Here is a 27,766-nt window from a genome sequence, read left to right on the forward strand (position 1 = left end):
TCCGGGCTCGCCGCGATAAAAGAAATGCCAACAAGAGAGATGGCGGTTCTTGTTGTGGGGTAAATATACACATCAAATGGTGCAGCTGTTTTTAGACTGTAGATATAACGAAGCTGGTGTTTGTATGCTGTTCTATCGATAAATGTGCAACAAGTCCCACTCCGTGGGTGCCGCTATCACCAAAAAGACATGCTCGACATGACAAGGGTCACTCTTGATTGTAAGCTGTTCTGCCCATCAATTTGCCACACCGGGCGGTCCCAGCCCGTACGCGCTGCCATTACCCAAGGGAGCTCTTAGATATGATGAGGCTGGTGTTTTTGTGCTGTTCTTTCCATGAATGTGCAACGCTGCACTCGTTACTTTCATGTCATTAATGCTATGTCATGCTGATCACGCGCCTGCTGTTCGTGACTTAGAAGTGCTGCGCTGGCAGCGTTAAAGAAAGAATGCAGGGAAGACAGATGACCATTATTGTTGTGTGGCAAATATACACCCCAAAGCGTGCAATTGTTTTTAGAGTGTAGATATGACAAAGCTGGTGTTTGTATACTGTTCTGTGCATAAATGTGCAACAGTAGGCAGTCTTGATTGTAAGCTGTTCTGTCCATTAATGTGCAATAGTGGGCGGTCCCAGCCAGTAGGCGCTGCAGTCACCGGAGGGAGCTGCTGCACTCTTAGGCAAACTTACACCCTTTGGGGTGCATCTCTGCTACACAACAATAATAATCTTCCTTGCTTGCATTTCCTTTCTTGGAAACGCCGCACCCGCCACTTTCCTGTCGGGAATGCTATGTCATGCTGATAACGCACATGCGGTTCGTTACTGGGAAGTTCCGGGCTCGCTGCGATAAAGGAAATGCCAACAAGAGAGATGGCGGTTATTGTTATGGGGTAAATATACACATCAAATGGTGCAGCTGTTTTTAGACTAGATATAAAGAAACTGGTGTTTGTATGCTGTTCTATCGATAAATGTGCAACAAGTCCCACTCCGTGGGTGCCGCTATCACCAAAAAGACATGCTCGACATGACAAGGGTCACCCTTGATTGTAAGCTGTTCTGCCCATCAATTTGCCACACCGGGCGGTCCCAGCCCGTACGCGCTGCCATTACCCAAGGGAGCTCTTAGATATGATGAGGCTGGTGTTTTTGTGCTGTTCTTTCCATGAATGTGCAATGCTGCACTCGTTACTTTCCTGTCATTAATGCTATGTCATGCTGATCACGCGCCTGCTGTTCGTGACTTAGAAGTGCTGCGCTGGCAGCGTTAAAGAAAGAATGCGGGGAAGACAGATGACCATTATTGTTGTGTGGCAAATATACACCCCAAAGCGTGCAATTGTTTTTAGAGTGTAGATATGACAAAGCTGGTGTTTGTATACTGTTCTGTGCATAAATGTGCAACAGTAGGCAGTCTTGATTGTAAGCTGTTCTGTCCATTAATGTGCAATAGTGGGCGGTCCCAGCCAGTAGGCGCTGCAGTCACCGGAGGGAGCTGCTGCACTCTTAGGCAAACTTACACCCTTTGGGGTGCATCTCTGCTACACAACAATAATAATCTTCCTTGCTTGCATTTCCTTTCTTGGAAACGCCGCACCCGCCACTTTCCTGTCGGGAATGCTATGTCATGCTGATAACGCACATGCGGTTCGTTACTGGGAAGTTCCGGGCTCGCTGCGATAAAGGAAATGCCAACAAGAGAGATGGCGGTTATTGTTATGGGGTAAATATACACATCAAATGGTGCAGCTGTTTTTAGAGTGTAGATATAAAGAAGCTGGTGTTTGTATGCTGTTCCGTCCATAAATGTGCAACAAGTCCCACTCCGTGGGTGCTGCTATCACCAAAAAGACATGCTCGACATGACAAGGGTCACTCTTTATTGTAAGCTGTTCTGCCCATCAATTTGCCACATCGGGTGGTCCCAGCCCGTACGCGCTGCCGTTACCCAAGGGAGCTCTTAGATATGATGAGGCTGGTGTTTGTGTGCTGTTCTGTCCATCAATGTGCAACGCTGCGCTCGTTACTTTTCTGTCATTAATGCTATGTCATGCTGATAACGCGCCTGCTGTTCGTGACTTAGAAGTGCCGGGCTGGCAGCGTTAAAGAAAGGAAATGCGGGGAAGACAGATGACCATTATTGTTGTGTGGCAAATATACACCCCAAAGGGTGCAACTGTTTTTAGAGTGTAGATGTGACAAAGCTGGTGTTTGTATACTGTTCTGTGCATAAATGTGCAACAGTAGGCGGTCTTGATTGTAAGCTGTTCTTTCCATTAATGTGCAAGAGTGGGCGGTCCCAGGCAGTAGGCGCTGCAGTCACCGAAGGGAGCTGCTGCACTCTTAGGCAAACTGACACCCTTTGGGGTGCATCATTGCTACACAACAATAATAATCTTCCTTTCTTGCATTTCCTTTCTTGAAAACGCCGCGCCCGCCACTTTCCTGTCGGGAATGCTATGTCATGCTGATGACACACATGCTGTTCGTTACTCGGAAGTTCTGGGCTCGCCGCGATAAAAGAAATGCCAACAAGAGAGATGGCGGTTATGGTTGTGGGGTAAATATACACATCAAATGGTGCAGCTGTTTTTAAACTAGATATAAAGAAGCTGGGGTTTGTATACTGTTCTGTGCATAAATGTGCAATAGCGGGCGGTCCCAGCCAGTAGGCGCTGCAGTCACCGGAGGGAGCTGCTGCACTCTTAGGCAAACTTACGCCCTTTGGGGTGCATCATTGTTACACAACTATAATAATCTTCCTTGCTTGCATTTCCTTTCTTGAAAACGCCGCGCCCGCCACTTTACTGTCGGGAATGCTATGTCATGCTGATGACACACATGCTGTTCGTTACTGGGAAGTTCTGGGTTCGCCGCGATAAAGGAAATACGAACAAGAGAGATGGCGGTTCTTGTGGGGTAAATATACACATCAAATGGTGCAGCTGTTTTTAAAGTAGATATAAAGAAGCTGGGGTTTGTATGCTGTTCTGTCCATAAATGTGCAACAAGTCCCACTCCGTGGGTGCTGCTATCACCGAAAAGACATGCTTGACATGACAAGGGTCACCCTTGATTGTAAGCTGTTCTGCCCATCAATTTGCCACACCGGGCGGTCCCAGCCCGTACGCGCTGCCTTTACCCAAAGGAGCTCTTAGATATGATGAGGCTGGTGTTAGTGTGCTGTTCTGTCCATCAATGTGCAACGCTGCGCTCGTTACTTTTCTGTCCATAATGCTATGTCATAGTGATAATGCGTCTGCTGTTCGTGACTTAGAAGTGCCGGGCTGGCAGCGTTAAAGAAAGGAAATGCGGGGAAGACAGATGACCATTATTGTTGTGTGGCAAATATACACCCCAAAGGGTGCAACTGTTTTTAGAGTGTAGATGTGACAAAGCTGGTGTTTGTATACTGTTCTGTGCATAAAGTTGCAACAGTAGGCGGTCTTGATTGTAAGCTGTTCTTTCCATTAATGTGCAATAGTGGGCGGTCCCAGGCAGTAGGCGCTGCAGTCACCGAAGGGAGCTGCTGCACTCTTAGGCAAACTGACACCCTTTGGGGTGCATCATTGCTACACAACAATAATAATCTTCCTTGCTTGCATTTCCTTTCTTGAAAACGCCGCGCCCGCCACTTTCCTGTCGGGAATGCTATGTCATGCTGATGACACACATGCTGTTCGTTACTCGGAAGTTCTGGGCTCGCCGCGATAAAAGAAATGCCAACAAGAGAGATGGCGGTTATTGTTGTGGGGTAAATATACACATCAAATGGTGCAGCTGTTTTTAAACTAGATGTAAAGAAGCTGGGGTTTGTATGCTGTTCTGTCCATAAATGTGCAACAAGTCCCACTCCGTGGGTGCTGCTATCACCGAAAAGACATGCTCGACATGACAAGGGTCACCCTTGATTGTAAGCTGTTCTGCCCATCAATTTGCCACACCGGGCGGTCCCAGCCCGTACGCGCTGCCTTTACCCAAAGGAGCTCTTAGATATGATGAGGCTGGTGTTTGTGTGCTGTTCTGTCCATCAATGTGCAACGCTGCGCTCGTTACTTTTCTGTCTATAATGCTATGTCATACTGATAATGCGTCTGCTGTTCATGACTTAGATGTGCCGGGCTGGCAGCGTTAAAGAAAGGAAATGCGGGGAAGACAGATGACCATTATTGTTGTGTGGCAAATATACACCCCAAAGGCTGCAATTGTATTTAGAGTGTAGATATGACAAAGCTGGTGTTTGTATACTGTTCTTTGCATAAATGTGCTACAGTAGGCGGTCTTGATTGTAAGCTGTTCTGCCCATTAATGTGCAATAGTGGGCGGTCCCAGCCAGTAGGCTCTGCAGTCACCGGAGGGAGCTGCTGCACTCTTAGGCAAACTTACACCCTTTGGGGTGCATCATTGCTACACAACAATAATAATCTTCCTTGCTTGCATTTCCTTTCTTGAAAACGCCGCGCCCGCCACTTTCCTGTCGGGAATGCTATGTCGTGCTGATGACACACATGCTGTTCGTTACTGGGAAGTTCTGGGCTCGCCGCGATAAAAGAAATGCCAACAAGAGAGATGGCGGTTATTGTTGTGGGGTAAATATACACATCAAATGGTGCAGCTGTTTTTAAACTAGATATAAAGAAGCTGGGGTTTGTATGCTGTTCTGTCCATAAATGTGCAACAAGTCCCACTCCGTGGGTGCTGCTATCACCGAAAAGACATGCTTGACATGACAAGGGTCACCCTTGATTGTAAGCTGTTCTGCCGATCAATTTGCCACACCGGGCGGTCCCAGCCCGTACGCGCTGCCTTTACCCAAAGGAGCTCTTAGATATGATGAGGCTGGTGTTTGTGTGCTGTTCTGTCCATCAATGTGCAACGCTGCGCTCGTTACTTTTCTGTCTATAATGCTATGTCATACTGATAATGCGTCTGCTGTTCGTGACTTAGAAGTGCCGGGCTGGCAGCGTTAAAGAAAGGAAATGCGGGGAAGACAGATGACCATTATTGTTGTGTGGCAAATATACACCCCAAAGGGTGCAACTGTTTTTAGAGTGTAGATGTGACAAAGCTGGTGTTTGTATACTGTTCTGTGCATAAAGTTGCAACAGTAGGCGGTCTTGATTGTAAGCTGTTCTTTCCATTAATGTGCAATAGTGGGCGGTCCCAGGCAGTAGGCGCTGCAGTCACCGAAGGGAGCTGCTGCACTCTTAGGCAAACTGACACCCTTTGGGGTGCATCATTGCTACACAACAATAATAATCTTCCTTGCTTGCATTTCCTTTCTTGAAAACGCCGCGCCCGCCACTTTCCTGTCGGGAATGCTATGTCATGCTGATGACACGCATGCTGTTCGTTACTGGGAAGTTCTGGGCTCGCCGCGATAAAAGAAATGCCAACAAGAGAGATGGCGGTTATTGTTGTGGGGTAAATATACACATCAAATAGTGCAGCTGTTTTTAAACTAGATATAAAGAAGCTGGGGTTTGTATGCTGTTCTGTCCATAAATGTGCAACAAGTCCCACTCCGTGGGTGCTGCTATCACCGAAAAGACATGCTCGACATGACAAGGGTCACCCTTGATTGTAAGCTGTTCTGCCCATCAATTTGCCACACCGGGCGGTCCCAGCCCGTACGCGCTGCCTTTACCCAAAGGAGCTCTTAGATATGATGAGGCTGGTGTTAGTGTGCTGTTCTGTCCATCAATGTGCAACGCTGCGCTCGTTACTTTTCTGTCCATAATGCTATGTCATAGTGATAATGCGTCTGCTGTTCGTGACTGAGAAGTGCCGGGCTGGCAGCGTTAAAGAAAGGAAATGCGGGGAAGACAGATGACCATTATTGTTGTGTGGCAAATATACACCCCAAAGGCTGCAATTGTATTTAGAGTGTAGATATGACAATGCTGGTGTTTGTATACTGTTCTTTGCATAAATGTTCTACAGTAGGCGGTCTTGATTGTAAGCTGTTCTGTCCATTAATGTGCAATAGTGGGCGGTCCCAGGCAGTAGGCGCTGCAGTCACCGAAGGGAGCTGCTGCACTCTTAGGCAAACTGACACCCTTTGGGGTGCATCATTGCTACACAACAATAATAATCTTCCTTGCTTGCATTTCCTTTCTTGAAAACGCCGCGCCCGCCACTTTCCTGTCGGGAATGCTATGTCATGCTGATGACACACATGCTGTTCGTTACTCGGAAGTTCTGGGCTCGCCGCGATAAAAGAAATGCCAACAAGAGAGATGGCGGTTATTGTTGTGGGGTAAATATACACATCAAATGGTGCAGCTGTTTTTAAACTAGATATAAAGAAGCTGGGGTTTGTATACTGTTCTGTGCATAAATGTGCAACAGTAGGCGGTCTTGATTGTAAGCTGTTCTTTCCATTAATGTGCAATAGTGGGCGGTCCCAGCCAGTAGGCGCTGCAGTCACCGGAGGGAGCTGCTGCACTCTTAGGCAAACTTACGCCCTTTGGGGTGCATCATTGTTACACAACTATAATAATCTTCCTTGCTTGCATTTCCTTTCTTGAAAACGCCGCGCCCGCCACTTTACTGTCGGGAATGCTATGTCATGCTGATGACACACATGCTGTTCGTTACTCGGAAGTTCTGGGCTCGCCGCGATAAAAGAAATGCCAACAAGAGAGATGGCAGTTATTGTTGTGGGGTAAATATACACATCAAATGGTGCAGCTGTTTTTAAACTAGATATAAAGAAGCTGGGGTTTGTATGCTGTTCTGTCCATAAATGTGCAACAAGTCCCACTCCGTGGGTGCTGCTATCACCGAAAAGACATGCTTGACATGACAAGGGTCACCCTTGATTGTAAGCTGTTCTGCCGATCAATTTGCCACACCGGGCGGTCCCAGCCCGTACGCGCTGCCTTTACCCAAAGGAGCTCTTAGATATGATGAGGCTGGTGTTTGTGTGCTGTTCTGTCCATCAATGTGCAACGCTGCGCTCGTTACTTTTCTGTCCATAATGCTATGTCATACTGATAATGCGTCTGCTGTTCGTGACTTAGAAGTGCTGCGCTGGCAGCGTTAAAGAAAGAATGCGGGGAAGACAGATGACCATTATTGTTGTGTGGCAAATATACACCGCAAAGCGTGCAATTGTTTTTAGAGTGTAGATATGACAAAGCTGGTGTTTGTATACTGTTCTGTGCATAAATGTGCAACAGTAGGCGGTCTTGATTGTAAGCTGTTCTGTCCATTAATGTGCAATAGTGGGCGGTCCCAGCCAGTAGGCGCTGCAGTCACCGGAGGGAGCTGCTGCACTCTTAGGCAAACTTACACCCTTTGGGGCGCATCTCTGCTACGCAACAATAATAATCTTCCTTGCTTGCATTTCCTTTCTTGAAAACGCCGCGCCCGCCACTTTCCTGTTGGGAATGCTATGTCATGCTGATAACGCACATGCTGTTCGTTACTGGGAAGTTCCGGGCTCGCCGCGATAAAAGAAATGCCAACAAGAGAGATGGCGGTTCTTGTTGTGGGGTAAATATACACATCAAATGGTGCAGCTGTTTTTAGACTGTAGATATAACGAAGCTGGTGTTTGTATGCTGTTCTATCGATAAATGTGCAACAAGTCCCACTCCGTGGGTGCCGCTATCACCAAAAAGACATGCTCGACATGACAAGGGTCACTCTTGATTGTAAGCTGTTCTGCCCATCAATTTGCCACACCGGGCGGTCCCAGCCCGTACGCGCTGCCATTACCCAAGGGAGCTCTTAGATATGATGAGGCTGGTGTTTTTGTGCTGTTCTTTCCATGAATGTGCAACGCTGCACTCGTTACTTTCATGTCATTAATGCTATGTCATGCTGATCACGCGCCTGCTGTTCGTGACTTAGAAGTGCTGCGCTGGCAGCGTTAAAGAAAGAATGCAGGGAAGACAGATGACCATTATTGTTGTGTGGCAAATATACACCCCAAAGCGTGCAATTGTTTTTAGAGTGTAGATATGACAAAGCTGGTGTTTGTATACTGTTCTGTGCATAAATGTGCAACAGTAGGCAGTCTTGATTGTAAGCTGTTCTGTCCATTAATGTGCAATAGTGGGCGGTCCCAGCCAGTAGGCGCTGCAGTCACCGGAGGGAGCTGCTGCACTCTTAGGCAAACTTACACCCTTTGGGGTGCATCTCTGCTACACAACAATAATAATCTTCCTTGCTTGCATTTCCTTTCTTGGAAACGCCGCACCCGCCACTTTCCTGTCGGGAATGCTATGTCATGCTGATAACGCACATGCGGTTCGTTACTGGGAAGTTCCGGGCTCGCTGCGATAAAGGAAATGCCAACAAGAGAGATGGCGGTTATTGTTATGGGGTAAATATACACATCAAATGGTGCAGCTGTTTTTAGACTGTAGATATAAAGAAACTGGTGTTTGTATGCTGTTCTATCGATAAATGTGCAACAAGTCCCACTCCGTGGGTGCCGCTATCACCAAAAAGACATGCTCGACATGACAAGGGTCACCCTTGATTGTAAGCTGTTCTGCCCATCAATTTGCCACACCGGGCGGTCCCAGCCCGTACGCGCTGCCATTACCCAAGGGAGCTCTTAGATATGATGAGGCTGGTGTTTTTGTGCTGTTCTTTCCATGAATGTGCAATGCTGCACTCGTTACTTTCCTGTCATTAATGCTATGTCATGCTGATCACGCGCCTGCTGTTCGTGACTTAGAAGTGCTGCGCTGGCAGCGTTAAAGAAAGAATGCGGGGAAGACAGATGACCATTATTGTTGTGTGGCAAATATACACCCCAAAGCGTGCAATTGTTTTTAGAGTGTAGATATGACAAAGCTGGTGTTTGTATACTGTTCTGTGCATAAATGTGCAACAGTAGGCAGTCTTGATTGTAAGCTGTTCTGTCCATTAATGTGCAATAGTGGGCGGTCCCAGCCAGTAGGCGCTGCAGTCACCGGAGGGAGCTGCTGCACTCTTAGGCAAACTTACACCCTTTGGGGTGCATCTCTGCTACACAACAATAATAATCTTCCTTGCTTGCATTTCCTTTCTTGGAAACGCCGCACCCGCCACTTTCCTGTCGGGAATGCTATGTCATGCTGATAACGCACATGCGGTTCGTTACTGGGAAGTTCCGGGCTCGCTGCGATAAAGGAAATGCCAACAAGAGAGATGGCGGTTATTGTTATGGGGTAAATATACACATCAAATGGTGCAGCTGTTTTTAGAGTGTAGATATAAAGAAGCTGGTGTTTGTATGCTGTTCCGTCCATAAATGTGCAACAAGTCCCACTCCGTGGGTGCTGCTATCACCAAAAAGACATGCTCGACATGACAAGGGTCACTCTTTATTGTAAGCTGTTCTGCCCATCAATTTGCCACATCGGGTGGTCCCAGCCCGTACGCGCTGCCGTTACCCAAGGGAGCTCTTAGATATGATGAGGCTGGTGTTTGTGTGCTGTTCTGTCCATCAATGTGCAACGCTGCGCTCGTTACTTTTCTGTCATTAATGCTATGTCATGCTGATAACGCGCCTGCTGTTCGTGACTTAGAAGTGCCGGGCTGGCAGCGTTAAAGAAAGGAAATGCGGGGAAGACAGATGACCATTATTGATGTGTGCCAAATATACACCCCAAAAGGTGCGACTGTTTTTAGAGTGTAGATATTTATTTATTTATTTATTATACCTCAAAGGCCCCAGAGATGGGGTATTATATGAGGGATGGCCTTTAACAAAACAGTGATTCTAGAGCAGCCTTGAAGTGATGAGTGTCGGAGTGGTGCGTGATGTCGGCAGACAGACCGTTCCAGTCCCTGGCGGTTTTCACAAAAAATGATCGTAGATGAGAGGTAGTCTGCGCCGGGGGAAGGATACATGGCTTTGCTGTGGTTTATGCGGCTGGACTGACGATGAGCTGGTAGTATAGCTGAAATGTGGAGTGGTGAATGATAGAATTTGTGAAAAAGACACAGTCTAGAAATAAGACGTCGCGATTCTAGATTAGTAAGACCGGCACGGGATTTTAGTTCAGACACGCTTGCATGATAAGAATGTTCAGAGTAGATAAACCGGGCTGCACGATTTTGAATTGATTCTAGTGTATTAGATAGGTTATGTTGATGAGGATCCCAGACAGAGCATGCATATTCTAACTTAGGGCGGACATATGTAACATAAGCTAACAATTTTACTGATGGGGGAGCAAGTCTTAGATTGCGGCGGAGAAAACCGAGGGTTCGATTCGCGGCATTGGCTAAGTTAATGACGTGTTGTGACCAATTTAGGGTAGTTGAAAATGTTATGCCGAGGTATTTATACGAGTCTACGGATGAGATTTCGGCACCGTATATGGTGTATTTCCCTGATTGGTGATGCTGTCTGCGATGGAAAGAAACTAGCGAGGTTTTTTTAGTATTTAAAGACATCAACCATTTGTTACACCATAATTCAATGCGTTTTAGGTCATCTTGGAGCAAATGCATGTCTGAAGTGTTAGTTATGCTTCGATAAACTACACAATCGTCTGCGAACAATCGAATGTTAGAAGTGATATTAGTAGGAAGATCATTAATGTAAATTAGAAAGAGTAGTGGTCCGAGAACTGTGCCTTGTGGTACGCCCGAAAGGACAGATCTTTTAGATGACTGTGTGTTAGCAAATACAAACTGTTGTCGGTTAGTAAGGAAGCTACGTATCCAGTCTAGTACAAATGGATTAATCTTGAGACGGGAAAGTTTTAGGAGTAGCCGTTGGTGTGGAACTTTGTCAAATGCCTTTTCAAAGTCTAAGAAAATAGCATCTACAGGTACGTTCAAGTCAAGGTTAGAGCTTAGATCATGAAAAAATAAAGCTAGTTGGGTGTCACATGAAAGACCTTTACGGAAGCCATGTTGAGCTGGGTGAAAGACGTTATTGGATACTAAAAAGTTTACGATCTGAGAGTAAATAACATGCTCCATTAGTTTGCAACAAACACTGGTGAGTGAAATGGGGCGATAACTAGAGCACAACGATGGAGGACCTTTTTTGGGGACTGGAACAATCTTGCCTACTCTCCAGTCTTCCGGCACCACTCCTGATGACAATGATTGCTGAAAAATAGCACATAACATCGCGCTCACATTTGTTTTGGTGTTTTTCAGCATTTTAACATTTATTTCATCGACGCCAGACGATGATGTAAGTTTTAATGAATCAATTAGTTTCTCAATGCCGTAAGGACAAAAGGTAATATCAGGCATGACTGCATGATCCGAAAGAGGGAAGCGAGGTAATATGTTGACAGGTTCAGTTGTGAAGACGGAAGAAAAAGTACGGTTAAGTTGTTCAGCAATTTCGCAATCGGGAATACGATGGTTTTGATCGTCAAACAGAGCTAATGGCTCGGAGTTATTAGGGTTAATAACTTTCCAGAATTTTTGGGGGTTATTTCTTAACATAGACGGCAGCGTTTGGGAAGAAAAAGTGCGTTTTTCTTTATTTGCTAGAGCTTCGAATTCTTTTTCTGCAAGGTAATACTTATTCCATGCGCCTGCGTTGTTAAATCGTTTAGCCGAGCGAAAAAGCCTTTTGTTTTTATTGTTAAGACGCTTTAGTGTGATATTAAACCATGGGGATGACTGTTTTTCGGTTAGGGTGATAACGGGTACGTATCTCGCGAACACATCGAGCATTTTGTTTTTAAAAAGCAGCCAGTTAGTTTCGACAGAACGTGTCAAAAAACTGGTGTGGAATGAAGCAGCAAAATGTGCGAGTTCCGAGTTAATTGCCGAGTTATTCCCTTTGTCATACAGTTTGATCACTTTGGTTATCTTTGTAGGTTGTGTAAGCTGACAGGAGTACGATGCATGGATTATAGAATGATCACTAAGACCAGGCAAATGCGTCATTGCATAAACTTTGTCAGGATCAGAAGCAAAAATGAGGTCGAGTATGTTAGAAGAATTACAACCTTGACGTGTAGGTTCAGTGACAAGTTGCGTTAATCCAAAGGTTAGGCAGGAGTTAACAAAATCGCTTTCGGTACTTTGTTGCGAAGTTGCTGATGTTAGGTTAGTCCAGTTTATGGCGGGGAAGTTAAAATCACCAAACAGTAACATCGGAGAATGGTGATGCAATTCAGTTACCGAACGCAATGTTTCGTGGAATTCTGCAACAAAGGATCATTACTAGGGGGGCGATAGCAGACTGCAATTATTGTGGGTGGGTAAGAGACATTACACAGGACGAACAGAATTTCTAGGGAGGACGATGTCTTAATTTCAGTACATTGAAGGTCCTTATGAGCGCCAATGAATACGCCGCCACCAAGTCTGGTAGTTCGATCATGCCTGAAGATATTGAGGTTAGGGAAAAATGGCAATATTTCAGAGTCTTCTATTGTAGAATTAAGCCAAGTTTCAGTAATAACAATTATGTCAGACTCTGTTGTGTCGGCAAGATTACTGAGAGCGTCAAGCTTCGGAAAAATGCGGAAAAGCTGTTGTTTGTATACTGTTGTGTGCTTAAATGTGCAACAGTAGGCGGTCTCGATTGTAAGCTGTTCTATCCATTAATGTGCAATAGTGGGCGGTTCCAGCCAGTAGGCGCTGCAGTCACCGGAGAGAGCTGCTGCACTCTTAGGCAAACTTACACCCTTTGCGGTGCATCTCTGCTACACAACAATAATAATCTTCCTTGCTTGCATTCCCTTTCTTGAATACGCCGCGCCCGCCACTTTCCTGTCTGGAATGCTATGTCATGCTGGTAACGCACATGCTGTTCGTTACTGGGAAGTTCCGGGCTCGCCGCGATAAAGGAAATGCGAACAAGAGAGGTGGCGGTTATTGTTGTGGGGCAAATATACACATCAAATGGTGCAGCTGTTTTTAGACTAGATATAAAGAAGCTGGTGTTTGTACGCTGTTCTGTCCATAAATGTGCAACAAGTCCCACTCCGTGGGTGCTGCTATCGCTGAAGAGACATGCTCGACATGACAAGGGTCACCCTTGATTGTAAGCTGTTCTGCCCATCAATTTGCCACCCCCCCGTATGCGCTGCCATTATCCAAGGGAGCTCTTAGATTTGACGAGGCTGGTGTTCGTGGTCTGTTATGTCCATCAATGTGCAGCGGGTAGCCGGCAGATATATATATATATATATATATATATATATATATATATATAGTGTGCGTGGTTGTGTGTTTTCTTTTCTATATCTAGAACTCTCTGCCGGCTACCCGCTGTGGTTGCTTAGGGGCTATGGCGTAGGGCTGCTAAGCACGGAAGGACTCTGGTGGAGCGATGAAATTAGGAAATTCGCGGGCGCTAGTTGGAATCGGTTGGCGCAGGACAGGGGTAATTGGAGATCGCAGGGAGAGGCCTTCGTCCTGCAGTGGACATAAAACAGGCTGATGATGATGATGATGATGGAGGTTGTGGGCCCCCCCCCCCCCCCCCCGAAAAAAAATCCTGGGTACGTGCCTGCTGTACCTTAAGGGGCTTGTATGTCCTATGCTTACGATTTATTCCTGGCGGCGCTTCGTTTGAACGTTGCAGAGGACTATGGTACAATCATCTACTAAGGATATACAGGGTGATCATTTCTAAGTGTTACGGAGTTTTTAAAAATCGCCTCTGCCGGATGGCCTAATTATTGCCATTCAGCTGGAATATTCGAAGAGGTGGACATTACTAGCAAAACAAATCGACACACATATTGAACTAATTAATATAAATTCACTAATTTGCTGCTTAATTACTTTACGACACATATTACAATTTTCGACTTGCTCTTCGGATTTCATCGGTGCTTTGTCTACTGCGATGCACTCCAAAGCGTCTACCGCCAGGAGTGAGTGAGTGAGTGAGTGAGTGAGTGAGTGAGTGAGTGAGTGAGTAAAAATCTATTGAATATAAATAAAGTAAGGCAACGACAGCTGTGAAACGTGGTCGCCGACGATAGCACGCCTCAGAAGACGAAGCAAGGGAACACAGAAGAAGACGACATAGCCACTACAGACCTACTATAAGGCACAAAATAAAATTCATCCTTCTGCAGCAAAGTGGTCCGAATGTTTCAATCCTGTGGCCAACGCGCGCGCTTACACACACACACACACACACACACACACACACACACACGCACGCACACACACACGCGCACGCACGAGCGCACACACCGATTCAGAAGAAAAAACTTTAATGCATGTCGAAAACATCAATCGAAAACATTTCACCTTAGCGATGATGACGCTTTCGCATTCCCACACGTAAGCAGTCTTAAGTGGCTCTGCTGAATTTTTTTTTGTAAACAAATCATGTGGTGGTTCACTCGCCATCCATTGTCTCTAAACTTGGAGCTTATCGGAGATGGCAGAGTTTAATTCTTTGCATTATTATTTTTTTCTTCCTTCTTTTTTTTTCTTTCTTTTGCCCCTTGCATTGCGGGGATTCAGCAAATGATGTGGCAACGGCCACGTTGTTCGCCTACTTTTGTAAACTGCGATGATCTTCGTTTAATATTTACTGATGTCTTACCATGCGTCCTTTTTCCTGTCTTTAGTTTTCATTTGAATTGTACATGTTCTATTGGCTGTATCGATCTCGCACTCTTATTACGTTGTGTGAATAGCGGTATTTTTACGTTGACGCTTTTTTTTTGCATTGTTTCATAACGCTTGTTTTACGTTGATGTAACCGTAATTTTCCCCTTGCCCAATGCTTTCCTGGGGCCTCTAAGCGATTGGTAAATAAAGATGTTTTCTTAAAATAAATAAAGCAAACATGCCGTAAGCAGACACATCAATGAGATGAGACACACGCATTTTTTTCGTACAGTGCAATTAAAATGTCAATTGTACTGTTCACAATTAAGATAAGCTCTTTGAGCGGTAGCTATGATATTCAAACAAACGAGTAAATTGCGTAATTTATCATTTCACGCTTCGCGCACAATTTCTCGCTCCATCCAGCCTTGAAACTGCGGCACACAGCAGACGACATCCCCCTAACACACGCAGCCGAACAAACGGATTTGCTTTGACCCGCAGTGAGTGAGTGAGTGAGTGAAACAACTTTATTTTGTCCACTATAGGCGTAAGTAAACTCCACACCACCTGGCTAGGCCCACTCGGGGACCATCAGGTGGAACCTGACGGCCCTGTCGCGAGCCCTCTGGACTGCCAGGATTTGAGAGGTCGGATCTTGGGCCCTAATTAGCTTCATAATTTCCTCGTGAGTGAAAGGGGGACCGGCAGAGGCGCAGCCCCACAGGACATGTTCGAAGTCCGCATAATCACCACACAGAGGGCAGTCCGGGCTTGGGAACCGTTCGGGGTACATTGTGTGCAGCGCCGCGGGGCTCGGGTAAGTGCTTGTTTGCAGAAGTCTGAGAGTGACTGCCTGGGCCCTGCACAGCGAGGAGTGCGGTGAAGGTAGGACTCTTCTCGACAGATAATTGTATTTGCAGATTTCGTTGTACGAGCAGAGAGGCTCGGGTCGCCCAGGAGTGAAACATTTTGTTAAAGCTTTCTGCGCCTTAGCTGACACATTCAGTGCGTGTTTGCACTTTCAGTGACACTTTACATTGAATAGTTGAACTATCACACTTATATCTGCGAGTTGCGTTTGTTCGTTCGCTAAGAAAGCCGACACTACATACCTTGTTCAAAAGGTCGGTAAAAGGGGCTTGTTGGTGGCTATTCATACTTTCTACGCGCCTCATTGCGAACTCTTGCAGACATATGCCACTTCTACATACCCACGCGAATGTAGCCATTATGCTCGTTCTGCGGCGAAGCGGAGACAATAGAGCACTTTCCGTTGTCTTGCAGGCGTATTTCTGCTACAAGAAAAATTATTACTGCCAACTCCGCTTCGTAATATTGGCCTAGACTTATCTGCCTATAATTCTGTTTTGCGGAGCCTCAGTTATCGGGTTCAGAAATGTTTGCTTGGCAGTAAAGAAATACCTAATGGAATCTAGTCCAGTATCATTCGTCATCCCCCCATAAGTTTACCTCCCCCCTTAATTCATGGTTTGATATTGATATTTTTATATACTTTTTTCCTCACACTTAAATTTTCATTTCTATGTTTCAACTTCCAAATTTAATTGATTGCTTTGTCTTTATCCAATGAAGTTAACCACCCAATTTATGGCCGATACCCCACTGTGGGTATACGGTAGGACCATTCAGGTCAACAAGAACAATGAAACACCCAGCTATCATGTTTGGCAGCAGCAGCTGCAGCGTTGTGCCCACAATACGCACGATAGTCGCATTTGTAACAAGAATATGGCAGCTTTATTGTGTCGATGTTTCCTTGACAAAAACGGAAACCAAGCCTACTTTTCATGGTGCACAGAGGCATAAATGAACCCCGAAATTATTTCCCCGCAAAAAAAAAAAAGAAGTGGCACATTGGCTACTGTACAAGGAACTCTCTATTTCTCCCAAAGCATGAACTTTATCCAACAAGTCCACCCTCGTAAGTCTACTGCAAACAGCACTTCGCAGGGCTACCAATTGGTAGCCTTGCGAAGTGCTGTTTGCGGCAGACTTAGGAGGCTGGTTTTTTTGGCGTTGATGTGTCCCTCCATGAAGCACAAAGACGAGTCTTGGTATTTTCTTTTGAAAATAATAGCCTGGAAGGACTGAAACACGATGTGCTACACAAGCGCGGACTACATTCATGTCCTTCATTCAGCGAATGCTGTGAAAGACAATTAATATCGACAGGAAACAATATGAATCAAAACACCTAATTCTTCATCCTTCTAGAAATGTCACTACTAGTGTAGATGTGTCTGCATTATTCTTATTATGAGATGAAAGGGGAAATTATCCACCCGAATGTAGCACGAAGCTACTAAGGAAACCCATCCGAGTTTCTCAGACAGAGACGCCTCGCAGTTTAAGAAGAAATGTGTCCTGGTGCGGGAATAATATGAGATTGTTCTACAGAGCATGTGCACAAGCAGAGTGTTGGTCACTCTGTAAACGGACTGTTGACAGACTGTAGACGCACCCATTGCGAGTACCAACAAACCTTTGGCAGACCATCAGATGCGGCAGAATGATTGGCTCTGTTGGTGTGCTGTAGCACAGCATGTCGACAGCAGCTGACTCATACGTGCATCTTCCAAGCAGCGCCGGGTTGTGTACAAGGAGCATTTCCCGCGAGCTTTGCGGATGTGCAGGGACCTTCAATGGTGAGAACGGGTGACCTACATAACCACAGGTCGGTGTCACAGGGGCACCAGGCGTAGCTTAAGTAGATTAATTGAGACAATGGAATGACATGGAAGAAAGAGTGGATGGTGCAAAACAATGTTTATTGGAGCGCTGCGTGTTTTAAAGAGTTCATGAAAGCACACATTAATCGTAGCACTTATTGAAATTCAATGATTGCAATGGTCAAAAGTATTAGTACTGAAACCCAAACCTTACACACACATATTCATCTCATCCCGCAATTAACATGCCCTAATAAATAGTGCATAAATAGTATGAGAAAAGTAAATGAGTAGTAAACGATTACTTTGAAAAGTGGTAATGTTTATTAATTAACTACTGGAGAATTTAGTAATTGCCGAGCCAGTAACCAAAGGCCTGTGAAAGGTCCGTTCGATTCACCTGCACCACTGCGAACCAGTTTACGGCGGTTCACGACAAGTTCAGAAATCGTGCAGCTCGGTTTATTCGTTGCAGGCACAGCAAGACACCCGGAACGAATGTCAAGGTGCAGACGTTGCGCAGGTGTTTTGTTTTTCCGACTAACGTGCGCGGAGTGCGTAACTTCGAGAAGTCCTGAACTGCCGGTATGATCGGCTTATAAGGCTTCAATACATCCGCGCTTGTGTAGACACAATAGACGCACATACGCGGGGTCATGTGTTCTGTGTCGCCTGCTGCGCTACTGTTTCGCACCTGCGCATCTGCACCAAGTGTCCACCGACAGCAGAGAGGGCTCAGCAAAATCGTGAAACAGCCCTGCACTTTCCCTGCACTTTCCCTGCACTTTTTGGAACGAATGGCGGGGTTCAGAGGGCGCCGTTGCTGCAACGCTGAAGCGAATGGAAACCTGCAGCATCTCGTGCATCGGTTCAGTGGGCGCATGCGAATCGAACGTACCTAAAGTCTCTCATGGTACATAGTTTATAAAGCAGTAACCGTACCGCCATAGATTAACGCTCGAGTACACACTCACGCAAATAATAAAGTACGTATTCTGCACGCATAGTAAGTGCACCACGCAGCCATGAGAAGTTGTGTAAGTGGTATCGGAAAAGGCAGATATAACGTAGCGATAAATTTAAAGCAAATAATGGAAACAGAAAGCGCAGAACATAATTTCTACGGCAGCAATGCTGTTTCAACAACAGGAAGTACGTTCGTGCACAAAGGACAATAATAATAATATTTGGGGTTTTACGTGCCAAAACCACTTTCTGATTATGAGGCACGCCATAGTGGAGGACTCCGGAAATATTGACCACCTGGGGTTCTTTAACGTGCACCTAAATCTAAGCACACGGGTGTTTTCGCATTTCTCCCCCATCGAAATGCGGCCGCCGTGGCCGGGATTCGATCCCGCGACCTCGTGCTCAGCAGCCCAACACCATAGCCACTGAGCAACCACGGCGGGTAGAGGACAAAGCCACAATAATGTTATTATAGGTAAGGGGGAGTTTATGAACAAAACGAAGATAGAGAATTGGAACCTTTTTATTGACAACGAAAGCCGTTTAATATTTTAATTTCTAGTGGTACTGAATGTCTTATTCTTTCTTCTAAGAACTGAAGTAATCGCTGTCCATGTTGCTTGTGTTTCTGGTAATACAATGTGATTCATTCATTCATTCATTCATTCACAAAACTTTATTAGCGTCCTGAAGCCCGGTTATACGACAGAAATTTTAATTTGCAGTGGATAATCGATGGGGCGCAGCCAGGGGGCGGCACCCCGGGCACGTGCCTCCCCCGAAATGTCTGTGTTACTATGTGGTCAGGCCCAACGTTACTAGACCAGCTTGGTCAGGCCAGCCGCCCTCCCTACTCACCTTACCCGCCCCGGTTAAGTACGTGGGAAGCCGACCCTAAGGCGATGCGGTCGCCGTAACTCTGTGGGAGGAATTTTAGATGCGTAAGCAATGCCTATCCAACGAGGAAACCCGTCCGTGTGTCCGTGACTTAAGACGATCGCTTCCAAGGTAGGGTCCGCGGCAGCGCGCGAATTGGCCTTCGTGCTGCCCTCTCAATTCAACGCGAACTAAGCGACGAGAACACAGCGCACACGAAGCTACCAGCACTCGACGCATTCTGTATCATCGCAGATCGCTTGTGAGACGGGGCCCGCGCGGCCGTGCCGTGCCCAGCCGCTGACGGAGCACGTTTGATCACGGTTGATAATGGTTCCCATCAAGAGGACGCAACGTCATCGACCACGCCTACGTACGTGGTCTACCAAACGTGACACTGTTCAATTACATCACGTGCTATACAGCACGCGTCGGCAAGCGCTCCTCTTCCACGAAGCAGCAGCATCAGCCGACCGCACCATCATTTAATTTGCAGATAAAGAAGAAACGCAACACGAACCAAAGAGACAGTGTACATAATAAATGTTGTATGTATGTGCTTCATTTACAAAATCTCTCGTCATTTCCTCCTACGTCCACTTCCTGTGAACAGCGCTACTACTCGCCATTCGTTGTCGTCTCATGATGATCTCAGTTAAGATTTGAGTGCTGTAACCGCGCTTCTCCGTTTCATGATTCTTTCGCGATGTTTCTCGCAATTATACCAAACACAGCAGCATACGACGACGAAACAGCATCTGATTAGTAGCAAATGTTTGCGCATTGTTTTGATGACTCCCACAGGAGATTATTCGTGTAATATTTTTATATATCGATTGCTGAGCATTCGAAATTTTCAAATTTTCGCAAATTGCACTCTAGGCACTGAATCCTGACAACGATCTTACGCTTTATTTCCCTTGTAGTTTGATTCCGCTGGTTAGATTTTTGTCCACTGACAGTTTTCTATACTCCGTTTCATACATGAGGTGCAACGCTCTGGAAGCTACGCAAGAAGTCCGGCCACGCAAATCTATCACTCCGCGCGTTCCCGTCTAAGCTTCGCTGCGCGCAAGCGGCGTTTTCTCGTCGCTGGCGCTTTCACGCGCGAGCATGCACGTGAGGCTGCCGCGACGGGCTGCAATTAAAAACAATGAAAAGCAAATTGATTGAAAACGATGTGGTAGCTGCTGCATGAGTGCATGTTTTTTTTTTTTTCTAAGGGTAAATTCTTTTTTTTTCATTCAGAACTATGGGCTTATATAACGAAAATTTTCACAAAAATCGGGTCAAGAAACACCGAACAATTTCTAAGCGCGAACACATCTACTGCAAAAACTATCTCTAGCCTCCATGCTAACTGCTGCGTAGTGAGAATTCATCCGCGAACTGCACTATACAGTGGCATATGCTTTCGGTATCCCTTTACGTGGAGAACCAGTTAATTCTAGGGTTTGTACGTAGAGCTGGCCTTAATGTTCCAGTTAAATGAGCCCTGTAATATAAAAGTTTATGAATGATTTGTTAGAGTTTTGTTAAACAATGACTAGTTTCCTCGAATCACCTGTCACACCGTGGTCACCATGTCTCTGAAGGAACCGTCCTTTTTTTTTTTCAGAACAGTTATTTTTAAATATTACAAAACTTATTCGTAGAAACACTCTTCATTGGCGCAGTTGCAGACAAACAAGGTAGTACGCTAAAAGCTCACGAGAACATCAACTCCTATGCTTTTCCATGCACAGGCATCTTCCTCAACTGCCACCGTAACATGACCATTTGGGTGGCGGAAGCACCGTCCCAGTACTTGTTACAATGTAAATCAAGTAGCCGAGTAATACCCTGGCCAGACGAGATCCGTGGTTGGCATCTTTTTCTAACTTGGAAGGCGACTTGGTAGTGTTGACGAGAGCGATTTCGTAATTAACATCGCTTAGCTTTCGTAACACCTCGCGGAGTCGACGTAGCATAAAAACGATTTCTCGTACCGCCGGACGCGGTGAGCTGCAGATCATAGAAGAACGAGACTTCGAGCAAAGTGCTGAACGTTCCGGTGGTGATTGTCGTATTGGGTCTTCTGTATATTATATAGCAGCGTTTTGGTCAGTATTACAACACTGCTCTAAGGCAGCAGGAATGTTCCTAATAAGAACCGTACATACGCGTATGCTATTAGAAGGGAATACCCTTTCGACGTTGCCAACTGGAGCTGTTGGAATTCAGGCGGGATTTCAAAATGTAATTTTTATAAATGCTGCCGTTTGAGTTACGCTGGTGCAGCGCGGGGAATTTCAACAGACGGCCGCCAGGGCAATGTTCAAAATTCCTGGAAATGTCTTGTTGCTTATCTTCATAGTAACAGACCATTTATTCACGTTAAGCTCATTCTACACGCTTCACATCTTTAAACACTAGTGACTCGGTTTTTTCAGTTCCTAGTTATCATAACTGAATTACAATTTAGGAATCCTTTCACTTGATATCCGTAATGTTTAGATTTGTAAATAGTCTAAAACACTAAAATGAACATAATTAATAGTGATTGTGATTATTTCGACCCTGTCTGCTATAGAGCCAGAAAAAGGAGCTTTATTATGATAATCATAGAATGACAATCAGTGAATGAAAACAAAGCGATTCGTGATCTTTAGTGAATCAATCCTACCATCTTCTAGTTATCATATTTGAACAACCATATTTATTGCTTTTGATTTTTTATTGATGATGTTATGCTCTATAAAAGTATGAACACATCGAACTGAACGTACCATTAATGATGCCAATGACTTGGCATTATCAATTCTAACGAAAATACTCATTTAATGACTGCATGATTGATTCGAAGACGACGTGCACGAATGAAGGCTACCACTGTGATACTAAACAAAGTTGCTCGTGATCGCTAGTGACTCAATCCTACCACCTCATAGTTATAATTCAATCACTGTTTATGTGTGAAGCCATCCTTGATTCCCTGGAGAATAATGGAATTGGTGGACGCATGTTTCGGTGGATTCGGAGCTATCTATTCAAAAGATCCTTCTCTGTGCACAGTGCAGATGGCCGAACCGCTGACCATTACACTTGCGTGGCATCGCGCAGGGTGGGGTTCGTAGCCCCACTTTGTTCAACCTTGCAATCCTCGGACTTGCCGACGTTCTACCACATATAGTAAACCTTTCCATATATGCTGACGACATATGCATATGGACTTCGGCAGTTACAAGTCTCCAGGTGCGTGCGCGGCTCCAAAAAGCAGTGACCCTAACATCATCGTACCTGCGTGCTGAAGGCCTCAGCATTTCGACCGAGAAGTGCACCTTAGTCGCTTTTACCCACAAGCCCATGACCTGGTACCCCATTTCTGTTGACCACCAAACCAGCATTTCCTACGCAAAATCTCACCGATTCCTAGACAGAGACCTTTCATGGAGCCCCCACATCTGTCATACTTGAAGAAGAGGCTTACATCTATCCCCCATATACTAAGGTTTCTTGCCGGTAAAACGTGGGGCACATCCGTGGCATCTATGCTTCAACTATACAGGACCTCTCTTCCTAGGGTACTTGCGATATAGCGCACCAGTGCTGTCAAATGCTGACAAAACTAACATCCATGTCCTACAGAGCATTCAAGGCCAAGCCCTTCGAACATGTCTGGGGCTACCTCGAAGTGCTTCAACCGCAGCAACAATTGCCACCGCGAGAGACCACCCAATAATGACCTATATAGCTATCGACGCACTCGGGGCGCATGTTCGCCATATATTCAGAGTCCCTGACCACCATGTCGCTCGCTTGCCTGAGAAAAGACCCAAGGCAGCGTTCTCCAGATCAGTTGCGGCTAACCGGCACTTTTTGTCATTGAGGCACTCACCCGCATCAAGATCGCCATTCCCTCTGTGGTGCTTGATCTTGGGAGCGTGACCTCACAGTTCATTAGCCCATCAAGCAGTTCGAGCGCTTTATCACTACCTGAAGGCAACAGACTTGAGTGCCCAACTACAGACATCCTACACCTTAGTGCATGCGAAAGTGCGGTATAGACTCATCGCTCTCTCTCTCTGTCTCTCCATTCCCCTCCCCACGTGTAGGGTAGCAAACTGGACTCAGTCTGGTTAACCTCCCTGCCTTTACTTATTCCCCCCTCTCCCCCCCCTCTCTGTTTGTGACTTTTCATTTGATATTCATGACGTTATACGTACAAAACACGAAAACACCCAACCGAGCGTATGAATAGTGATCACTAATATATTGGCGTTATCACACTACAATGGCAACAAAAGAGATACCCATGTAATCACTATTTGATTGATAGCAATGATGACGTGCACGAACGAAAGCTACCATTGCCATACTAAACAAAGCAATTTATTGTCACTATATAGTGATTCTACCTTACCATATCCTCGTAATTATATTAGTCATCGTTTGTGTGTCCTTTCATTTAATATTCATGACGTTAAGCTATAAGAAAATGCAAGAACATCGAACTTGGCGTATCATTAGTGATCACTAAGGACCAGGTGTAATCAGTCAGCAGGGGTAAGCAAATAGATACTCATTTAATGACATTTTGGTTGATATCAATGACGACTTGCGCGAAAGAAAGCTACCACTCCACCAGTAAAATAAATGATTCATTATCACTCTTGATTTAATTATCACTACTTCAAGGTTTATCCTCTCTAACTACTATCGCTTAGCTAGCGTTTCTCGCATGAAGCAAATGCTTGAACTACCTCTCCTTTCTACTAGACGTCGAATTTCCCGCTTGTGCCTGTTTCACAAAATATACTACACTAATAATGAGCTAAAAATGACACTTTTTTCGTCACCGAGCCATTTGTCATTCCGTATTGATCATCAAATGAAGGTTGGGGTGCCTCAGTGTAAAAGCAATGTATACCTCGAAGCCTTCATCCCGAAAACAAGTCAAGACTGGAATCGCCTTCCCGCATCCATCGTCACTATCACAGACCATGATGTGTTCAAGTCTGCTATCTGTGACCATGTGCTGCCTCATTAGCTATATCTTTTTTTTTTCTTTTTCTATTGCCACTCCTCTCTGTAATGCCTGTACGGCCTTGAGAGTAAATAAATGAAATGAAATCATACGAGTTCACAGTAAGCATAGTTCAATTACTCGTTTATGATATTTCATTCCATGTTCATGTCATTATTGTGAGTAAACCAGGAAGAACTTAGCATATTATTTTAGTAACTAGTGGTCACTAATGACTTTAGTCCTATTAGTTAGCTGTAAGGTGTAGTTGCCTAGTTATTTCCTCCTTCGTTTACAGTGTGGTTACTGATTAGGTTTCATGACTACGTTTTCGATTGGAGGCTCCTGTTAGCCTAGTAAAAACAGTTATTTCTATTTACCAGTGACCGAAGCCTGCCAGTGCCCAGTGATCATTGAATCACTCTAAGATGTACAGGTTGAGAGCAACGACAACATCGGGCGTGCGTCATTCGCTCTCTTAACAATCTCATGCTAGCATTTTCTGGCAATAATTTTCTAGAATTGACATCTTTGGTCTGTGCCAGTCCCACAAGAACAAAGAAAAAGGAAGAAAAAGAAATTCCTAACGTTGTCGCTAGTCACATGGAAAGAAAGCCATTGGTGCTCCATCTTGCTCATTTATTTTGAACAAGGGATTTGAACTCTTACCATATTCACAAAATTTTGCTTTCCACGGAATTAGAAGGTTCTTGTTGGACGTTCAGCTTTGATTAAAGTAATTGGCGAGTGCAATAAATCGGCTGGCGTTTGGATTAATTTGAGAGGGAAATCCTGTAGTTTGCCTAAGCGCAACGAAGTGCCGCTGCAAAGTCTCCCTCAGTACTGCGTCTGTATATGTTTGGAAGATTTCCGCATTGGCCTGTCGTCTCGTTTCAAGCATTGTGGAAAAGCCACTACTACCGCTACTAATACCAACAATACCTAATGTTGGTAATCGTAGTCGTTAAGGGGAAAGGGAAAAAAAAGGAACTCTACACTTTTGCACCCTATGGGGCTTTTTTTCGTCCCACAATGATAATCGTAGTCTACCTTGCCCGCATTTCCTCTCTTAACGCTGCGAGTCCGGTACTTCCAGGTAGAGGACTGCACGGGTCCGGGCCGACCCGAAAGCCTGGGCCGTCCGATGCGTTTTTCGACGGGCTGAGGCTTGAAGCCACGGGCGCGGGCCGGATTCGGGCCCGCTCATTAAAGGGCCAAAGTCGGGCCATCGAACACACGCGAACGTTATGCATTGCGTGGTCGAAAGCATTCCGTGCCAAACTGAACTGACACGTGCAAAGAGCTTTTAGTATACCTTAGCAAAGAAAATATAAAAACAGTTGAAGTTCTATTTCTTCTTCCACGAAACTGAATATTGATATCGCAAAATGAAAATCAAATTATACAAGAGACCACTCTTCGAAACATTTCCCTGTTACTGCTTTTGCTATGGCAATATTACCTGTCTCAATACTATTATATTGTTTTAGCGCTAACGCAAGGGGGGCCTATTTCTACTTGTGCGTTTATTTTATGCTGTATGCTCGTGAATTTGCCTGTTTGTCTATAAACCAAGTGTTTCAGCGAACACTCTCAAAAGCTTTTGAAAATTGCCTGTAGCAGATAGAACAGTTCTCATGAGCTGGTCCACTGGAAGAGGTGGTCATTACTTATGAGCGCAGTCATTTGATTTTATATCATATTTCGTAGGCTTTCTTTAAGCGCCGAAAAGAAATCGCCACGCAGCATGTACGTTGCCACAAGACTTGGATCGGTCGTTTCGGTACCCCCTCTACAACGTAAAGATACGCACTTGACCCTAAAGTGAATATAAAAATGTTGGTCAAATTGTGAATATTCGATGAGGATATGTTCTACAGACGCTTCCGTGGTGTCATAGTGCACACAATCTGAAGTTGGTCTTCTCCGCATGCGACATAAAAAAACTGGGTGTCTACGCCACATTTAGACGGAAACAATGCAATACTGTGTCTAAAGGCCATTCGATCTTTAAGTGTGAGTGCGGCCAAAAGAGAACTTGGCATGGTTGTGTGTGTGTGTGTGTGTGTGTGTGTGTGTGTGTGTGTGTGTGTGTGTGTGTGTGTGTGCGCGCGTGTGTGTGTGTGTGTGTGTGTGTGTGTGTGTGTGTGTGTGTGTGTGTGTGTGTGTGTGTGTGTGTGTGTGTGTGTGTGTGTGTTCTGCTTAGAGAAATGAGCTATAAATATACTTAAGGGTATCTCTTTTTCATGTAGCATCTTATTTGGTGCTGTGATGACCAACACGGATTTCCACGCGTCTCAAGTCAGCTTTTGTTTTTACACGTTTGAGGTAAAATGTCTCGAGTCAGCCGGTATTGTTAGATGTTTGAGGTAAAGTTTCGCGCGTATATTAGCCTGAATTTTACATTTGAATATTCTTGTAAATCCTTCCTTCTTTGTTGCACCGCTGCAGGTTGCTTCCTTCGTAGTGAATGAATCAGTTAGGCGCCATCACAAAACACGACGCCGTACGGGAGACGCAACAATGTTTCGCGTTTTTTGTGGACCTACGCCACCCGCCGCCTTTATCTTTTCATGCTGTAAAGGCTAATTATTGTTATATCATGCTATGGTATGCACGATGAAAGTATAATACACTTTTTTTCAAATTCAGGAAAAAAAAAAGATTTATTTATATAACATTTATGGTTTATTCTTAGGTTGATGGGACGTTTTCTTTGCTTCAAACACATCAGCGCGGCTATGAGAGACGCCGCAGTAGAAGATGGTTCACGTTTACCTAAATTTAGGTACTGGGTTGTCTTTACGTTCGTTTCCGTTAGACTACGGTCAGCGCGGCAGGGAGCTGAACCCGCGACATCGTGTTCAGAAGAACGCCATATCCAGTGAGCCACCGTAATTAGCTTGATTATTTATTCGGAGTACAAAGGGGAGCCATAGATAAAGTTGACGTTTTCACGGTGCGACATCCTGAAGGAGAAGTCATGGGGCCCAGAACACCTCAGCCTGAACAGCACTGTTCATTGCTTTATTTTGTACTAGGACTAAAAGGATGGCACATATTTTTTGCATATAACAGGCAACCAATGACAGTAGATAACCCAGGAAAATTTTATCGAAATGGGGAAGACTTTGTTTTTCTTAATTGTCGACGTTTTGCGATTCTTCAGATTTTGCCGCCGAAATTAAATATACCGGTAGGAAAAACAGACTAAATACATTTTACTGTTGGTTTAACATGTAGCCAAGTGTGGACAGGAAGAAACCCGCAATAAATTCGCGGTAACAAAACATTAATAATGTACAAAGTGGCCGACTTTCCTGTATCTTATTCAAAAGCCAGGTCGGCCATTTTTTCGTTGTGCTATGCGCTTGCGTAGAAAAAAAAATTGAGTGAATTTTACGAAGTTGTCTATCGTAGGTATAAAAAGTGTGAGAGCATAAAAAGTTTCGTAATTTTTGTACACTAGCTCTCTCCAAGTCGGAAAACAGCGGAACTGCGTAAGCAGCTGTTTACAATTTGTTAGCGTTTACGTTTCTTTAGTGCTGAAACAAAAGCATGCGCTGAAAAAATAGGCTCGGTTCCGATATGTGAAGGGACTTTGCTGTCATAATAATGCTGGCGCCTGCATACAACAACGACCAAGACGACCAGGACGACAACAACAACAACAATGATAATACTATTAATAATAAATAATAGTAGCCGTAAATG

General features: G+C 45.0%; 1 protein-coding gene across 1 annotated transcript in view; it reads left to right on the top strand.

Annotated features, from left to right (window-relative positions):
* LOC135901568 (uncharacterized) overlaps positions 1-27,766 on the top strand; it is a 1,085,637-nt gene that overhangs the window by 242,825 nt on the left and 815,046 nt on the right. The window lies entirely within an intron of this gene.

This window comes from Dermacentor albipictus, chromosome 1, assembly GCF_038994185.2.
Source record: "Dermacentor albipictus isolate Rhodes 1998 colony chromosome 1, USDA_Dalb.pri_finalv2, whole genome shotgun sequence".
Taxonomy (NCBI): Eukaryota; Metazoa; Arthropoda; class Arachnida; order Ixodida; family Ixodidae; genus Dermacentor; species Dermacentor albipictus.